This window comes from Agelaius phoeniceus, chromosome 13 (assembly GCF_051311805.1).
Source record: "Agelaius phoeniceus isolate bAgePho1 chromosome 13, bAgePho1.hap1, whole genome shotgun sequence".
In the NCBI taxonomy this organism is placed as follows: Eukaryota; Metazoa; Chordata; class Aves; order Passeriformes; family Icteridae; genus Agelaius; species Agelaius phoeniceus.
In genome coordinates, this window is record NC_135277.1 from 18,569,222 (window position 1) to 18,587,621 (window position 18,400).

Consider the following 18,400-nt stretch of genomic DNA (forward strand, 5'->3'; position numbering starts at 1 on the left):
CCCCTTATCACACCCACTGCTGAGCAAGTCTAACTCATTACAGCAACAGGAGAAAACCAACCCAACGATACCTGGAGAGCTCTGTGCCAGCTTAGAAACTCAGGGCAGTTCAGGAACAGGTTTGACAAGCAGTATATGGGAAACGCAGGACAAAATCTCCCCTTTTGGGCACAGCAGGTACCTCTGGAGGTAACAAAAAAAGACTTCAAGCTGTGAACATTCCACAATAGGATATTTCAATCTCAGGGAAAGTATTGAAACCCCAAGTGTCATGTTTAGGTATGAAACTACATTAATGGCTCCTCATCCATGCTTAAAATTATTAATTGAATAGGCCAATGTCTGATTAAAACTAGATTTTTAGCAGGCACAGATTAGGAAGCTAAAAAAGCAACCCACAGTTGGTCAGCCATGACATGAACACAAGGGAAACAGCCCCAGGGACATACTGGGATCATCCCTGTACACACACACACACACACACACACATACATGCACTGCATGTAGTTAGTATGACACAGAGCAGGACATTAACTTGTGCTGCTTCACTCTTGGCTGTCCCTGCCCCATCCTGGGCTATCAGCTGATTGCCAGCCCAGCTGCCTGCTGGATCCCACACTGGGAAAGCTGAAGAGAGGCATTATGATCACCTCCTCCCACTTTCTGCATAGAAAGATGGAATTTCAGTAATTTTTCCCTTTTAAAGGGACCAAGAACTTTATGTTCAATTCATTTCTTCATCCCTAATTTCTAATTTTATTTGCCTCCTTTCCATTTCTATCTATCCTCCCTGGAATGCTTTTACTCATAAGCCTCAGTACATTGTACAGCAAATCTCCTTTGAACAGCACAGCATGGGAGGCCTGTAGATATGGACAGTATCCTGGAAACAGCTGGAGATTTCCCCTCCTCTAAGAATCCCTAAGGCATCCTCCAGAGCTCTTCAGAAACACCACCTCCTCATGCTGCCCCAGGATTCTGGAAAGGCAGGAGGCTCATAAAGGTGGAATTAATAGTAGGAGAACATTAGTGTCAATTGACAATTGAGGATGATCCAGGGAACAGCAAACTTCTACAGTCTGCTCCAGGATCTGCCATTCCTGGATTGCAGATGTTGGCATGGACACAACTGCCCAGTCCTACCAGCATTCATTTTATGGACATGCTGATCCTGGGTTTGTCCAGCTTCTACACAGCTCCAGAGCAACATTCAGAAGTTTGCTGCCTGCTTTTTAATGTAATCCTCCCAATCCCAAGAGTCTCAGGCATTTTAGACAGCCCAGGACAGGCAGCTTCTCATTCACCTTCAACTCCACTTTCTCTCTCTACAGGTTTTCCAACCCTGGTAGAGATGCAATGACCAGAAGTGCACAACACAATAGGAGTAGTCACACACTCACCCACTGCAATTTACTGAGTGTATTACTCAGCGACCCTAATCCTTAATCAGATTAATATTTCAGCCTTCCAAAAAATAAACCAATGTGTGCTATCCGTAGCAAGCAAGAAACCAGTGCACCAACAACAACTGAGTCAATGCCAGAGAGATGAATCCCAATGGCTTCAAGCCATGCCCATGCCAACCAAAAGGTTTTTGCCCACTCACCTGCAAAAGAGTTTCTTTCACAAGGCAAAAGACCCCACACCACTCACTGTGCTCCTGAACAGCATGGCAGACACCCAAAAATCCTGTTTGACTTCCCAGCAACTTTCCCCATTCAGCTGGCAGCGTGCTGCCAACTTCAGGGGAGCCTGGCATTTTTGGAGCATGGCAGAAGAGCTCCAGAAGTACTCTGAGTACACACTGAAGGCACTGTCTTCATTATGCTCGTAGGTTGAATTACATATTTAATTAGAAACAGCTTCAAGGAGAAGTTGCTGAAGTTGAACATGGAGGATAAGTCTCACTTCACACGAGGAGGCAAACCCAGTTCAGGCATGTGCCAGAACTGGCCACCTCTGTGCACCATCTCACACATCCTACAAACTCCTCCCAGAAGCTGAAGTAAAGAGCTACTTTGCACAGATAAGCTTCATGTTACCTTGAAGGTAAACATTACATTTCCCACAATTTGGAAATTGCATCTGTATGAAGCTTCTTTGATTCAACTTCTGTTTTCAAGCCCTGATCTTCAGCATAGCTGTCAATTAGAAATGTCTGTTACCAACTAATCTGCTCTACACACCACAGCCTGTCTGTCTCCTTTTGAAGCCTTAATGCCCACTGGAGAGGATGGCTTTGTACCAGAAGATCACTCGTGAACCTTTTGCACTGCATTCAGATCCCAAGTTAATTCCTGCCAACAGCCACACTGGAAGCGTTGGCCAATGACAAACACAAAAAGCTGTTTGGCATCCTCGAGCCTCAAAGCTCTGTCCACCACACAAAAACAGTGTTTATGTGTTGAGAGAGATACAAGTAGAAAGTCCTTGCAGCACAAGGTCGTACCAAGCTCGCTGGAAGACTAAATTTAGCCACCTGTGCCTCAGGCAAGTCTGTTAGTTATGGGAAGCTCGGATACTGGTGTTGGGCACTGTTCCTAGGGTAAATCCCATGGAAGACTTGACTCCATTTAATTGCAAATGATCTTGAAGCTATAAATGGGGAGCCTGATCCCAATCCATCAAAGAGGAGCTGTCTCTGAGTACCCCACAAACTCAGCACTGGGACACCGCCATCCTGTTAGGGCTGGTTTGCTTGAAACTACTACATTCAGAGTGAGCAGGAGGAGCTCAAGAAGATTTAACAGATGGGGTTTCAGCACAAATATATTTCAGAACACTTCCTTAGCAAGCACATTTCCTCCTCTACCTCACCTCACACTACAGTTCTAACAGCTACACAAGAGCAGATAGACAAGAACTCGGGGATTATTCCAAGCTTCTGTAAATGTTAGCAGAGGCTGATTGAACAGTTTGTGAAGACAAGCCCCAGTTTACCAAAAAGTGTATCAGCCAACAGTTCTGTCAAACATTTAATCATTTTCCAAGCCAAACAGGCAGGGGTGACTCAGTTTCTTCAACTGTGTTAGGTCTTGGGGTCAGTATCAGCCACGAGCCCACGGAAGGACCAGAGCAGGCAGCTGAGGCTTGATGTCCAGCATCACTGCAAGAATCTGTCTGTAGGAAAATACAATTTAAAGAATCTGGTACCAAGACACCACTGAGGAATTTCTGAACTATCTGCCTCAGCCCCACAGACCTTCAGAGATGCTCAAGAACCTATTTTCATGCCAGAAATCGAACAGGAGCATTAGCTCAAGCATGCAAAGCCAGGATCACTAAGATGACTACACCAAGTCCAACCAGGGGCAAGGTTTCTCACATTACATGTTGAGTGTATATGGTCCAAAAGGCATCTGGAAGTCATGCTCCAACCCCTAATGCCTCTGCAAACAGATGGTGACACAGAAGGCTGCCTGAACATCCAGCATCCACCCTGCACATCCCTGCTCTCACCAAACCTGTCCTTGCAGAGGCCCCAGCCAGGAGGATGCCATCACCCCTAGGTCCCCCAGCCAAAAGCTGTAGCTATCACCACAGCAGCCAAGTTCCCCCAAACCCCCACCTTCAATCACACTGTCTCCTTAAAGCTGAAGCACCATGAAGAACAGAACAAGTGCCTCCAAAACATCCTGCTCCCAGTGACGGATCATGACAGGCAAAGGCATTCTGGCTTGCCCAGTAATTCCTAACACTTAGAAGGGATAAAAACCACCAAGTACCAGCACTGTGCCCAGCAAATCCACACAAAACCAGAGAGCTGTGAATTGTGTTGGAGCCTAATACCAGCCTTGGATTTTAATCACAGAATACCAGGGATCTGAGCAGAGATATCCCCCCAGAGATGCAGAGCACAGCCCAGGGATGATTTACCTCACTGGCATTGCATCTATCACAAATCAAACTGAAGCCTCAGTGCTGCCAACACTACACAGAGCTGCTCCAGAATGGGAAACTGGTCAGAACCTTTCCAAAGAGAGGACAGCTGGGAAGCAGGATCAGATGCCAAAGTGGCTACAGGCCTGATGTCAGCTGCAGGATGATCATTTGGAGAACCTGAGGGCTTCCAAAGCATCCAACCCAGCACTGAAGGCTAGCCAGCTGAGGGAGGCCACGGCTACAAAAATGAGAGAGCAACCAGGGAGTGGAAATTATTCAGGGTGGGGAAGAATCATAAAATCCCAGACTGATCTGGGTTGGAATGGACATTAAAGACCACCTTGTTCCACCTCCTGCCATGGACAGGAACACCTCCAACTGGACTAGGCTGCTCCAAGCCCCACCCAAGACAGCCTTGAACACTTTCAAGAACCTCACCACCTGAAGGAATGACACACAGCAGGTATTTTGGAAGTGTTTATTTCCATCTAAAGCACGTGCTGCCCCGGTCCCTTCCCCCAGCACAAACCAGAGTGCTGTGACCTGCCAAAAAGCGACACCAAGGATGAGTCTGCATGAAACTCCTGAAGGCGAGACCTTTGAAGTCTAACCCGGACTTGAAAAGAGACAACTACAAAGCCTGTGGCCTCTGCTTCATTAAAATAAGATGTTAAAGGTTCTTAAGTTTCATTTGCTCATTGAAACTTGTTCTTTTAAGATCTAGGAAATAAAAATAAACTGCAGAAACTAAACTGGCCTTGTGCATGACAAAGGAAGACAGTTACAAGGTAACTAAGGATGGCCAAGATGGGGCAGGATGGGATTGCTGCACAATGAAGGAGCTTGTTCCAGCCTTGGGAAGAGTCAAACTCTTCCATGACACCTGCCAGAACTGCCACCTTCCATGCATGATATTAAAGCTGTATTTTAGAGAACTGCCTCTCATTTGCTGTAATAGACCCAAACAAACAGCAGTCAGATCTGGAAGGAATTTTGAGTGATGAGGAATGAAAGCTTGGAGATCCAGCAAGTCTGAGAGACTTCAAACTGCTATTCTTCCAAAACCCACCTAAAGAATTTTAGACAGGAGAAATAACATTAATGGCTGGGCTCAATGATCTTAAAGGTGATGCCAACCTGAACAAGTCAATGAGTCAATAAGTCAATTTCTGTACCCCTCCTTGCTAAGCACAAGACTAGACACATGCAGACAGATTTCCTGTGTTAATTTTCCCTGTTGTGAGCCCTCCATTAATGTGAAGGATGACAGCTGAAATTATCTGAATCTATCCTCTGACTTGTAACTCAGAAATGAATGTGCAAAAAAAGAAACGCTGAGTTTGGATTATTTCTACAAACAAGATTATTACCCGGGCCAGGGCCTCACCACCTCACAGAGAAGAATTTCTTCCCAATATCAAAGCTAACCCTGCCCTCTGGCAGTGGGAAACCATTCTGCCTTGTCCTGGCACTCCATCCTTTGTCCCCAGTCCCTCTCCAGCTCTCCTGGAGCCCCTTCAGGCCCTGGCAGGGCTCTGAGCTCTCCCTGGAGCCTTCTCTTCTCCAGATGAACACTCCCAGCCCTCCCAGCCTGGCTCCAGGGCAGAGGGGCTCCAGCCCTTGGAGCCCTGGACTCCTCTGGACTGGCTCCAGCAGCTCCATGTCCTTCTGATGCTGGGTCCCAGGGCTGGGGCAGCTCTGCAGGTGGGGTCTCACCTGAGCAGGGCAGAGGGACAGAATCCCCTCCACCCTCATCCTGCTGCCCACACTGGGGGATCAGCCCAGGGCATGGCAGGGGTTAAATCATGAACTGAGCTCTGCAGCAAATCAGTAAGATGGAAGAGATCATCTTTTCTAACATAAAATAAATAGCTCCAGGAAACACGTCAGACAGGTTGGTTTCACAGAGTTCAAATAGGTTTCTCCTACAATTTGATGTAACTCCCTTTGGCACTGATGCACAGCAATTCCTTGTGGGCTGGGAAAAAGGAGCAGCTCTATAGGAACCAGGTATTTCAGAGGTTTTTTTAACCTTAGCACAAACTGCATGAACTCCCTGGGCTTTATCACTAGACATTAAAACATGTATATAGGACAGCAGCTACTCAGGATATTTAATAAATGATGTGGCCTCCTCTAATGCACCCCACACAACGTGGCCAACTCATCTAAGAGAGAGCTACAGAGACAGGATGACCTCAGGAAAAAGATTTGGGACTGCAGAAAAATCTTCACATCTTTGTAAACAGCCACAATATTCCCAGCCTAAAGGAATGTCATGATATAACTGTAAGAAGAAGGGAAAAAAAAAAAAAAAAAAAAAAGGAGCAGGAGAGCAGAGGCAGACAGGAAAACAATTTTCCCATCTCCCTGGTGAATATCCCCAATTCCTGCATTAAATGCTCAGAGTAGCAAATCCAAGCTATTCAATTGTCTTCCACAACACAGAAATTGTCAGGCTGATCTTGAGGGTGGAATCACTGTCAGCTTTTCAGGCTATTAAGCTGTTCTCATGAAGAGATTTGCTCAAAGATGAGCAAAGCAAACCAGAAGATTCAGACAGGTAAGAGACACGTATCCATTGCAGGAGATGGGCTGCTCCAAATGGATCTGACAAAAGGAAGAACATATGAAAAGCCAGGAGAAAATGGTAATTTCACCCCTAGTGAGTTTCATTGCTGCTTTTGCCAATTTCTAGGAAAAGAGGGATTGTTTAAAAGGTAGGGAGAGTCTGATGAGCCAGAAATTAAATAGGCCATTTAACAAGAAATTCAAATATCTCCTCCCTCAAATGAAAAACAAAGGTCAGGGGCTGGGGGGGGTGTGAATGTGGAAGATAGAGATGAAGCAGGTACAAAAATTCTGAGATTTTACCACTTGATAGAATCCCAGAATGGGTTGGGTTGGAAGGATCTTTAAGCCTATCCCATTCCATGGGCAGGGACACCTCCCACTATCCCAGGTTGCTCCAAGTCCCATCCAACCTCATCCTGGACACTTCCATGGGTGGGGCAGCCACAGCTTCTCTGAGAAACCTGTGCTTTACCATCCTCACAAGGAGGAATTTCTCCCCAGTAACCCCTACAAGCCCATCCTCTGGCAGTGGGGAGCCATTCCCCCTTGTCCTGGCACTCCAGGCTCTTGTCTGCAAGGGTACAGCCAGCAAAAGAGGAGGGAACGGTCCAGAGGCAAAATTCAGGCTGAGAATAGGAAGGCAGTGAGCAAGAGTTGTGTGACAGCACCTCAAAGAATGGCCCACACTTGGGCTTGGATTCATTAGGATCTGAGAAGGTTTTGGGACAACTGGAAGCCTGTAAAAGAACAAGGACTGAATGGATCAAAACAGCACCACGACAGTGGCCCCTGCAATCAAAATCAAAGGTTCCTCTCACACTGCAGAAGAGTAGAGAAAGCCAGCAGATCCAGGGAAGAGTATATTTGAGGAGGATGCATCTTTGGGGGGAAAGAAGGTGATTCATAAGAGCCTCATCTCCTCAAGAACTCCTACAGATGGGACAAGAATTAGCCATGTGAAAATCCACAGCTAGGAAAAAAAACCAACACAGTGCAAGTCAGATGGAAAGACAAAAACAAGGGTCAGGAGTGTTTCTTCACAAATGCTGGAAGTCTAAAGGCATGATGGAAAAACTCAAATGTCTGGTTTGCAAGTGGACAGAGCAAGTTCATTCAAGACACAGTGGAGAGTAGAGGAGCCACTAGACATTAAAAAAACACAAGGACTAAGCAAACATTTACAGGATCTACGCTGACACCGCCATTTGAGCACCTCAAGTTTTTTGTGTCAACAAGAAATCCCCTGTACATCAGAATTACAAGTTTAAAGCAGAAAAGCAGAGCCTTAGACATCAGAGCAGCAGCTGTCACACTGTCACCAGCGGGCTGCACAAGCAGGACACACAGCCTTAACCAGCCTCCATGTCCCCCCATGGCACCAGAGCAAATGCCAGCTCAGTGTGGGACACCAGGAGCAAGTTCTTAAACAACAAAAAGTGATTCCTCCCCAGGAGTGGATGAGAGAAGCAGCAACTCGTAGAACCATGGAATGTTTGGATGGGAAGGGACCTTAAAGCTCATCCCATTCCACCCCCTGCCATGGGCAGGGACACCTTCCACAATCCCAGGGTGCCCCAAATCCTCTTCAGCCTGGCCTTGGACACTTCCAGGGATGGGGCAGACACAGCTTCTGTGCCACCTGTGCCAGGGCCTCACCACCCTCACAGAGAAGAATTTCATCTTAACACCTCATCTAAACTCCTGCCTTCACCTTGGATAGCAGTTGGAATATTGGTGTGAGCCCTACAGTGTGATCTGACCATGTAATCAAAGCAAATCCATCTGTACAGCAAGGCTAAATGTCCAAGAAGGAAACAAGATCTAAATTTACAAGCATTTAGTAAGGAAAAAAGGAAAAAAGGTTAGAAGCCAAATGATCCATTATTGTGTTAATGAATCATCACACAACATCTCCCAAAAAGTAAAATTGTATTTTATACAAACTCTGTTGAGCTTGGCCTTCTCCCCTCTCCCTGTTTGACCCAAAAATCAGGCTTTTGGTGGCAAAAGATGATGAGGTGACAGCAACAGCCTCACTTTACCCCAAAGTCACCCAGGAGGAGATGGGCAAGTGTCCTTGTTACAGCTGGTACCTGAAGGTCTCTTGGCCCAGCTTTCACAGAACCATTCAGCACAGTCTGGGCAGCCCCAGCCCAGGCAGCCATGCTGGGCAAACCAGAGCTGGCCTAAAGACCAGCCTAAACTGCTGCAGGGCTAATTATATTGTACTAAATGAAGCCATGTCTCAGGAGTCAGGGGCTGTTGGCTTTTTTCTCCTTTTCCTTCTTCCTTTGGCAGTGGACAGAGCACATCAACAAGGGAAAATCAGCTGATATACTCCATTGAAAAAAGCAAGAATACTACATGGCAGAATCCATCAAAGCTCTCTGGAGAGAAAAACTACAGGATGGAAGGAAAAATCCTTCATGTACATAAATAACAGGTAAAGAAGGGGGAAGAATGTATCACTGGTCCCTTCTGCAGCAGAAGGGACTCACCAAAGGATTCTGCTTTACACTGAGCTGCGTTACTAAGATGACAACATTTGCTACTCTGAATAATTCAGGATGAGAAGTAAATAAGAGCAATGACTCCAAGGAATTGCAGTAAAATCTCGTGATATGAGTGGGTGATACAATTCACAGAGCAGCACATCAGGAACAACCACCCTAAAATCAACTTCAGGAGACACTCAATTCAGACTGAACTCAAACCAACCTTAGGAAGCAGGACTACAGCAGAATATTCCACCAAAAACCATGGCTCCATGGTTTTAAGATCACTAATGAAAAAGTACAACACTTGTAATTACAGAGACTATAATATAGGAAAAATACCCCTAAAATACCTCTAAAGAGGTATCTGCACCATAAATATAATCCAGCACCTCTGTCAATGTCCTCTCTTGTCCTGTGCCCCACCCCTCCTGCCTTACCTGTCTCAAGGAGGCTGAAGCAGAGCTGGCAATGACATGAGATACAAGAAGAGCCACAGAAAGTCTAAATATATGAGGACAATTTAGCCAAGAGACTACCAGGAATGGAAAAAGTATTCTCCTAAAACCATGAATATCATGAAAAGAAGTGTGAAGGTTCCTAAATTCAACACCTGGCTCAGGGAGGTCATGAACTGCTGGAGAGAGAAGAATAAAGCACTATTTCCCTGGATTAGATGTGCTGTGTTTGTGTTCTCCCCTCCCCAAGCATCTGCTCCTGGTTACCAGTGAGCAGGATACCAGGCCAGATGGATTCCTGGTCTCATCTGGTAGCACTTTTTAAGGCATTACACAGGATTTCATCTGTTAACCTGAAAATACACAGGGGCTGATTGCTTCCTAGGAGCTGGAAAAGGGAGCAGTGTCAGGGCAGGGAAAGCAGCAAGTGGCTGTGGACTGGGATGGACTCAGGATCTTGCCCAGCTCACAGCTCCCCTCAGAGTGGAGCTCTGAACCTGCCTGAATATTTTCCATCAGTGACTCTGGCACAGCAAACCAGGTTGTTGACAATACAGAGAACTGGAACAGCATGAAAACTCCTATGGAAGAGCAAGATAGATGGGCTGGAATGAGGCACTTCACAAGAAACACTGCTATGAACTGGAAAGCTCTTTAGTCCAAGGAAAAAGAGACAGGATATGAGCTTGTTGCCATGACCTGTGAGCCACCAACCTGTCTCAGCCATGAAGGATACCAGCTCAAAGGAATTCTCCATGGCATGGAGCATCCCAGAGAGCCCTGCCCTGCCAACGTGAGCAGGAGAGAGAGCAACAGAGAACATGGAAAAGAGGGACTGTGGTTTGAAAATAAGGAGCCAACAGCTGGGCCAAGCTTTCCAAAAGCACCAGTGGAGAGAAGAGCTGATTTATAGGAAGCAACTCTGGCATAAATACAGGCAGGTATGTCCCAGATAAATTTATTGTGAGAATCTGGTGCCAGTTTCCAGATCTCATGTCCAGAAAGCAGAACTTACAAAAAACACAGCAAGGAGCCCAAACTGGCCCAAACTTGTGAGGACTTTTGGCCAGCAGTTGAAAACACACAGTTATAGACTTGCAGAGGAAAGCAGAGAGATGAGACTCCTCTTCCTCACCACCCAACAGCTCCTAAAGAATCAAAAATGCACCAGCCCAGTCCAGAAAAAGCGATTTCAGGGCAGGAACTGTTTCAAGAAACACTTGTATCTGAAAAAAGCTTAGGTGCTTACGCAGGGTGTGAGCATAAAGCCCTGATTTTATCAAGCCAATAGTCTAAAATTTCACTGGAGTCAGCAAGGTTTTTGCCAAAAGGCTGGGGTATCAGCGGTGCCGGGTGCCGCTACACCGGCAGCCAGACCTTCAGCATGGAAACTGAGATCTCCCTGGCACCTCTCACCTCCATCCCCCGCTCTTCCTAAGTACATCTGCATGCTTTTTTACTAATAATGATTTTTTTTGTTACACATGGTGATATTTAAATTCTTTTCTTATCAGGTCACACCTTGCCAGCGGTCACCTTCCCTGAAGAGAACTCCTGCTGGTATTTATCATTGGCAGCACCTCCAGCTCATCCCTGACTCCAAGAGCTCCAGTGTGAGCCCAGCTTCACCTGGAAATAACCAGTGTGTGCATCTCTCTACAACAGGAATGCCATGAAACCCTAACTCTCTCATCAGTAACACTTCACCGCCCAGGTGGCACTTCTAAAACTTGAGCCACTGGCAAGCACTGAGGAATTTTGTAGCCTGAATCTCTGCAAACTCATAATTCAAAGGCACTCTTTGTATTTTTTGGAATGTCTGTGGGAAAATGCTGCTAATATTTGATAAGAGCTTCTCAATAGGAACAAAGCTCATGATTCCCAGTTCACCCATCATCCTCTCCCAAGAGAGATTGAGTTACCAGCACAGCACAGAACCAGGGATGTGGAGATGGTTTGTCTGGCTAAATCACAGCTGGGGAGCTGAGAGAAGGAAAAGGCAGGTCCTGAAGAACTTGGGGAGTGGCTGCACAAGCTGACAGGCATTAGGTCACTAGTAAAAAAAACCAGTCCAGTCTGAGGTCACACCCGTGACAGTGGGACTTCAGGCAGGTCACGGTGAGCCCAGAAATGAGCAATGTAGAAAATGTCACACGAGTCAGGCACAGGAGGCAGCTCAACAGAGCTTGGACTCTGCTCAGAAGACTTCCCAGGAACAGAGAAGTCACTGTCGAGACAGGCTAAAGGGGACTGTTGGTAGCAGTGAAACATTTGGAAGGGCAGATGTCACCCTCCTGAGGCAGCAGAGGCTGCCCCATCCCTGGAAGTGTCCGAGGCCAGCTTGGCCGTGGTCTGGAGCAGCCCGGTCTAGTGAAAGGGGCCCCTGCCCATGGCAGGGGGTGGAATGAGATGACCTTTAAGATCTTTCCAACCCAAACCACCCCGATTCCATTATTTGGATAAGACAACAAACCCCAACCCTTAAGAGTTCCACAGTGTGCCAAACAGCCTATGGAAATACTTCCCAGACGTAGGGGGGATATATAACTTATTCACACAAATGAGTTGCTGATACACCTCCGGTTCCACAGAGCACTGGGAACACCACCAGGTTCAGCAGCTCCCAAGGCACCTCCCGTTCCTTCTCCGGCAGGTCCGTGCCCGGCTCTCCCGGGACAGCCCCTCAGCTCGGGCTGCCGCCTTCCCCGACTCCGATCTCTCCGCTCCGCCCCGCCGGGCAGCACCAGCCCAGCGCCCCGAACCCGCCCCGCTTCCCTCGCCCACACCCCGGGGGGACCCGCGACGCCCGCCCGCCGCCCCGCGGGGTCCCTCGGGCCGCCCCACGGCGGCTCCTCCGCCCGCCCGGCCGGAGCCGCTCCCGCCGCACCGGGAGCGCCGGAGCGCCGAGCCCGGCGGAGCCTCCGCGGCGGGCGGGCCGCGAGCACCGCCCCCCGCCCGGGCCCCGCCGCCCGCGCCCCGCGGCCGTACCTGCTCCGCCGGCGCTGCGCTCCCCGGGCGGGCCGGGCCGGGCTGGGCCGGGCCGGAGCCGCCGCTGCTCTCCCCGCGCCCGCCGCAGCTCCTCCCTCACGGCACTCGACGGCCACAGCCCGACCCGGCAGCGCTCGGCGCCGGCACCGCCCCGCGCGGCTCCGCCCTATGGCCGCGCCGCGCCCGCGCCGCTTCCGGGGCACCGCCGGCCCTGGAAACCGCGTGGCGTTGCCAGGAGGAAGCGGCGGGCGGGAAGCGCGGCGGGACCGCGGCCACGGAGGCTCCGCTGCCGGCCGGGCTCAGCAACAGCTGGTCTCAGCACCCACTGCGGCTCAGCACCCGCCGGGGTTCTGTATCAGCCGGGGCTCAGCACCCACCGGAGCTCAGCATCAGCCGGGCTCAGCACAAAGCTGGGCTCAGCACCCACTGGAGCTCAGCATCCTCCGGGCTCAGCACCCGCCGGGGTTCTGTATCAGCTGGGGCTCAGCATCCTCCGGGGCTCAACACCCACCAGAGCTCGGCATCAGCCGGGCTCAGCATCCACCGCAACTCAGCATCCTCCGGGCTCAGCACCCCACTGCGGCTCAGCACCCGCCAAGGTTCTGTATCAACCGGAGCTCAGCACCCTCCGGGGCTCAGCTTGGCACTCCGTTGGGACTCAGCATCCTCCGGCGCTCATCACCCACCGGAGCTCAGCATCAGTCAGGCTCAGCACAAAGCTGGGCTCAGCACCCAGTGGGGCTCAGCACAAAGCTGGGCTCAGCACCCGATGGGGCTCTGCACCGTCTGGGGCTCAGCATCCTCCAGGGCTCAGCACCAGCTGGGCTCAGCACAAAGCTGGGCTCAGCACCCAGTGGGGCTCTGCACCGCCTGGCGCTCAGCATCCTCCAGGGCTCAGCACCAGCTGGGCTCAGCACAAAGCTGGGCTCAGCACCCAGTGGGGCTCTGCACCGCCTGGCGCTCAGCATCCTCCAGGGCTCAGCACCAGCTGGGCTCAGCACAAAGCTGGGCTCAGCACCCAGTGGGGCTCTGCATCCTCTGTGGCTCAGCATCAGCCAGGGCTCAGCTCAGCACCCCATTGGGGCTCAGCCTCCTCCAGGGTTCAGCACCCACTGGGGTGGTCTGTTCCAACCCAAACCATTCCTTGAGGCTGTGGAAGAGGAGCAGAAACCCACTGGTGTTGTCACCTGGATGCTGCCAGGCTGATTCTGGTGAAGAACTTGGCATTTTCTTGGCATTTAAACTGACATATTCGTAGAATCATGGAATCACAGACTACTTTGGCTTGGAAGGGACCTTAAAGACTATCTTATTCCCTCCCTGCTGTGGGCTGTGACACCTTCCACCCAACCAGGTTGCTCATTCCTTGAAAATGGTTAAAAACACCATGAGGAAAACCTTCCTCCCTGGTGTGGAGGCCTCCAGCCTGGGGACAATCCCATTATCCAGCCACACACATAACAGCTTGCCAGCATATGGGCCCCACCAAGGATAAAGCAAAGGTTTACTTGGAAAATGTGTTCAGATCCAGAATTTAAGCATTAAAATTATTTATTTCCCCTACTACTTCATAATCCTGAGGCTCAGCTTAGAAATTTTTCCCTGATGCTGTGGTTAACCAGGAAACAAAGCCCAGTTCTAATGAAAATGGACATTTCACTTTAGGTTTTTGCTTTCTCTTTTCAGAGCTATACACACTTGGCTGACTCAGTATAGGTTTAATAAAGGATTAATATTTCTGATTAAACCTTTTAAGTTGTCAATATCAAAAGCAGAATGTCTCAATCCAGGCACCTGAAAAGCCTGTCCTGGCAGCATCCTGTCAAACCCTACCCTGAACCTCTGCTCCACAATGAGCTTATTTTGCTCATTCTTTGTGCTACTATTTGTGGAAAATAATAATAATGTGGATATCACAATATTGACAATACCTTTGATCAAAGGGAGAGGAATTTTTGCAATTCAGCACCCATTTTTTCTGCTCTGAACCCTCTGGGCACTCCCAAGGAGCATTTTAATTCTGAAAAAAATGATTTATCATCAATTTTAGTCTGAGTAGTTCTTCTGATAAGTCCTATTAAACGTGTGGATTCTCATTATCCCTGTGATAATCCCTTGGGAGTTTATCTGAACACCAGCCTGCGTGCTGAATTAAGGGGGGGTCAAAACTGACCCCAAAACATTTGGGGTGAGTGAGAAGCACCCCAGTGGGAGTTCCTTGCCTCCTCATCCTCAGCCCAGACAGGTAAGATTCCAGCCTGATTCCCAAGCACCTTATTATGAAGAGAAAGGAAACCTCCTGCTTTTCTTCCTGCATCTCTGGTCGGGATGAAGCAGCTCGTGGCCGCAGGGCTGGTGGGCAGGACAATCCCCCTTTGTCCCAGCAGAGGGAAGGACAATGAAGCTCCTGTTAAGGATCAGGCACAGGGAGGCACCACCCCAGCGTGGGCAGGGGGACCCTGCAGACACAGACCTCATATCCTTCTGAGTAATGTCCAAAGGGGAAAAAAGCAAAGTTAAAGGGAAGACAAAGCTTTAAAGCGCATGTTTTGGCAGAGAGCTGAGAGCAGAGGGGGTACCGAGGTCTCACCTGCTCTCTTCCAGTAGAAATAGCCCTGTAACCACCCAATCCAGAGTAGGAATATACATGAACAGGTTTGGAATTTAGCAAAATTAGTAGTGCTCTAGAAGGAGTCGAGTGTATCTCCCTTAACACAAGCAGGCAACACCTGAACTCTAAAGCACAGTGTCCACAGCAGGGAGGCTGCACTCCAAAGATGGGAAGTCAACAATCATGGCTATAAATTTGACATGGTCTGGTAACAGAAAAAGCCTTGAAAATCAGAAAAAATAATGAAACCCTTCATCTGGGGATAAGATCCCTGAGATTTGGCAGTGGATTTCCCATGGCGGGGTAAGAGGTCGGCAGCCTGACAGCTGATGGCCCTGCTCCCCTCCCCTCTGTCTGTGTCCCCATGGCCCAGACATCTGCTGTCCCCGCCGAGCAGCTGCCCCCCTGTGCAGCCCTGCCTGCAGGACAGCAGCAGGAGATCCTTCCTTCCAGCTAAATCCAACAGAAATGGGCTCGCTGTCCTGTTGAGGGGAGAAGGGGTCTGCAAGGAAAAGCTCAAAAATGCTCTGGAGCAGCAGCAGTTTGTAATTATCCCTGTGAGAAAAAGCCTTAGGCTATGGGGATGAGATAGGATGGAGTCTGTTCCATCACTGTCTCTTGCCCAAACAAAGATAATTTTGCCCAGTAAGATTTAAAATTCAATATATTAGGCCCTCGGGAATTCTTATTTCCTAAACACTTCCATCTCCTCTCCTTTGTTTGCTCACTTTGCAGCTGGTTTTGGAGCATCCAACAGCTCCTGCTGAACCACATGCCCAGTTGTGCCAGCAGTGACCCCCTGAGCTCTCATTTGTGATGTGGGTACATCCAGCATCCCCTGGGGAAAAGTGTGGGTGCCCCAGCCTGGGTCAAAAGGAGCCCTTGGACCTTCAGGCGTGAATAGCAGGCTCAGCTGAGAACAGCTTATTGCTCATTAGTGCTCTCAGGGCTGTGCTGTTCTCAAGGTCAGGGGTCAGATAAATCATTTGGACTATTGGAAGAAAATTCTATGTGTTAGGATGGAAATAAAATCTGCTGGGGGGAGTGGGTTGCCCTCCCTGCCCATCCCTGACCCTCCAGCACCGCTGGGTTTGAGGAAGCCACAGGGATTCAGCCAGTGACATGGAGGGTGATTTTACTGAAGCCATTTCCTTACCTGGCAAGACAGCACAGGCTCAGGAAATGAGCAATTCCAGTCTCTCGTCCATACATTTATATATTCTCTTCACGTTTCCTAAATAAACTGGTCCGAGGCAGGAGGTGCCTTGTCTGGTCCCTAGCACAGCCCAGCGTTTGTAGCTGAAGCTGCTGCTGACATCTATGGTCAGCCTGGGGTACTGGTGTTTGAAAGTGGTGGAGCCGCCGGCTGGATTGGGTTGGAAAACATCTTTAAACTCCTCTCAATGCACCCCCTGCCGTGGGCAGGAACACTTTCCACTATCCCTGGGTGCTCTAAGCCCCATCAAATTTGGCCTTGGCAACCACAGCTGCTCTGGGCACCCTGTGCCAAGGCCTCCCCACCCTCACAGGGAGGAATTTCTCCCCAATATCCCATCTAACCCTGCCCTCTGGCAGTGGGAAGCCATTCCCACCCCATCCTGTCCCTCCAGGTCCTTGTCCCCAGTCCCTCTCCAGCTCTCCTGAAGCTCCTTTAGGCACTGGAAGGGGCTGTCGATGAGTTGTGGTGTTCATGTGGATTTAAACAAAATATCATTATTATAGAATAATCCCTTAAAATTACAAGAAATTACCTCAGAAGTGAAAACTACTCTGAAGATATAAAAGTAATACTGCCTGGATTTCCAGCTGATTGTTCCCCTTAGGAGGTTCTCTGGACCACACCTCTTGCCCTAAGACTGTGGAAATTCCCTTTCACAGGTAAAACCTGTTAGGTGCTGTAACATTACACCCAGTACAGTGGTACAGAAAATTTATCTGTAAATTAATTTTCAGCACGTGCATGACCTCTGTTTACCACATAAAATTTTACTATTAATTATATTGTTGGACTGAAGCACTTCTTGAGATTGATGGAAATCCTTCAGCCCAGGTGTCAGCATAGGGGCAGCTCTCTTCAGCATTCTAAGAAGATTTTTATTGGAACAACAATAGCTGGAAAAAACCCCAAAAAACACAACCAGGCAAGCTTTTGGACATGGAAACCTCTTACAAGTCTGGTCTTAGTTATAAATTTTATTTTGGGTTGTCTGAAGCTCCTGAGCTTTAGCATTCTCTCCCTTTCTGATTTTTTTTTCCTCATTTTCAGAAGAGCTGGGTGCTGTTGCTGTTTCCCTATAGACTCAAAGATTAGCAGCAGGGGCACAGCTGGAGCTAAATCAGCTCCAGCCCCAGGGAGGGTGGGTTGAAGGTCACCCTCCTGTATTCCCATTGGGGCAGGAAAGCAGCCAAGTAAACATCTTCTCCTGCATTTTGTTCCTATTGAAAACTCAGCTTTAAGACTGCAGGTCCTGTTGTAAACATTTGGATTTTATCTGTGCAGAGGGAGCATATTTGTTTATTAGAAGCAAAAGCAGTTTAGTTGCTCCTCAATCTCCAGTGTTGCCCTTTCCTGAGGTTCCCAGCAGGGTGGGAGGTACCACAGAGGCCCATATTTGATCCCAGGCTCTTTCTGTGCACCTCACATCTCTCCACAGCCTGGTGTGTTCCAGCTCCACCAGATTTTATCTGCTCAATGATGTGTGAGAGCAATCCAGCACGGGAAGGACATGGAGCTGTTGGAGTGAGGCCAGAGGAGGCACCAAAACGTTCAGAGAATGGAGCAGCTCTGGTGGGAGGAAAGGCTGGGAGAATTGGGATTGCTCAGCCTGGAGAAGAGAAGATTCAGGGTGACCTGAAGGAGGCAGCAAGAAACATGGAGACTATTTTTACCAGGGCCTGGAGTGCCAGGACAAGGGGGAATGGTTTCCCACTGGCAGGGTTAGATGGGATATTGGGAAGGAATTTTTCACTGTGAGGGTGGTGAGGCTCTAGCACAGATTTTCCAGAGAAGCTGCCCCATCCCTGGAAGTATCCAAAGCCAGGGCTTGGAGCAACCTGGGCTAGTGGAAGGTGTCTCTGCCCACGGCAGGGGATGAGCTTTGAGGTCCCTTCCAACCCAAATCCTTCTGGGATCTGTGATTCAGGTCTCCATGAGCATTGCTCTGTGGGGACCCAGAACATCCCTCTGGCTGTCCAGGATGGCCCAGACCCCTGCCAGGGGGCTCAGAAGCCCTGGCACAGAGCCCAAAACACCTGTGGTTTTGATTATGACCCATGGAGCAAATTACCAACCTTAGATGAAGATCAGCAAGCCACAACAGTTTAGGTAGAATAATAGAGAAGTTATCAAGGGGTGAAAAGGTAGATTTTGGGGTTTCTGGAACGGGGGCTTG

At 49.1% G+C, this 18,400-nt stretch overlaps 1 protein-coding gene across 2 annotated transcripts in view; it reads right to left on the reverse strand.

The window, feature by feature from the left end:
- The window catches only part of CSNK1G1 (casein kinase 1 gamma 1), a 101,403-nt gene extending 88,851 nt beyond the window's left edge, over nt 1-12,552 (reverse strand). For both annotated transcript variants that reach the window (XM_077185354.1, XM_054642290.2), the window contains exon 1: nt 12,398-12,552. The gene's annotated coding sequence lies outside the window, so the exon portion shown is untranslated. The remainder of the gene's footprint in view (nt 1-12,397) is intronic.
- Between the last annotated feature and the right edge of the window lie 5,848 nt (nt 12,553-18,400).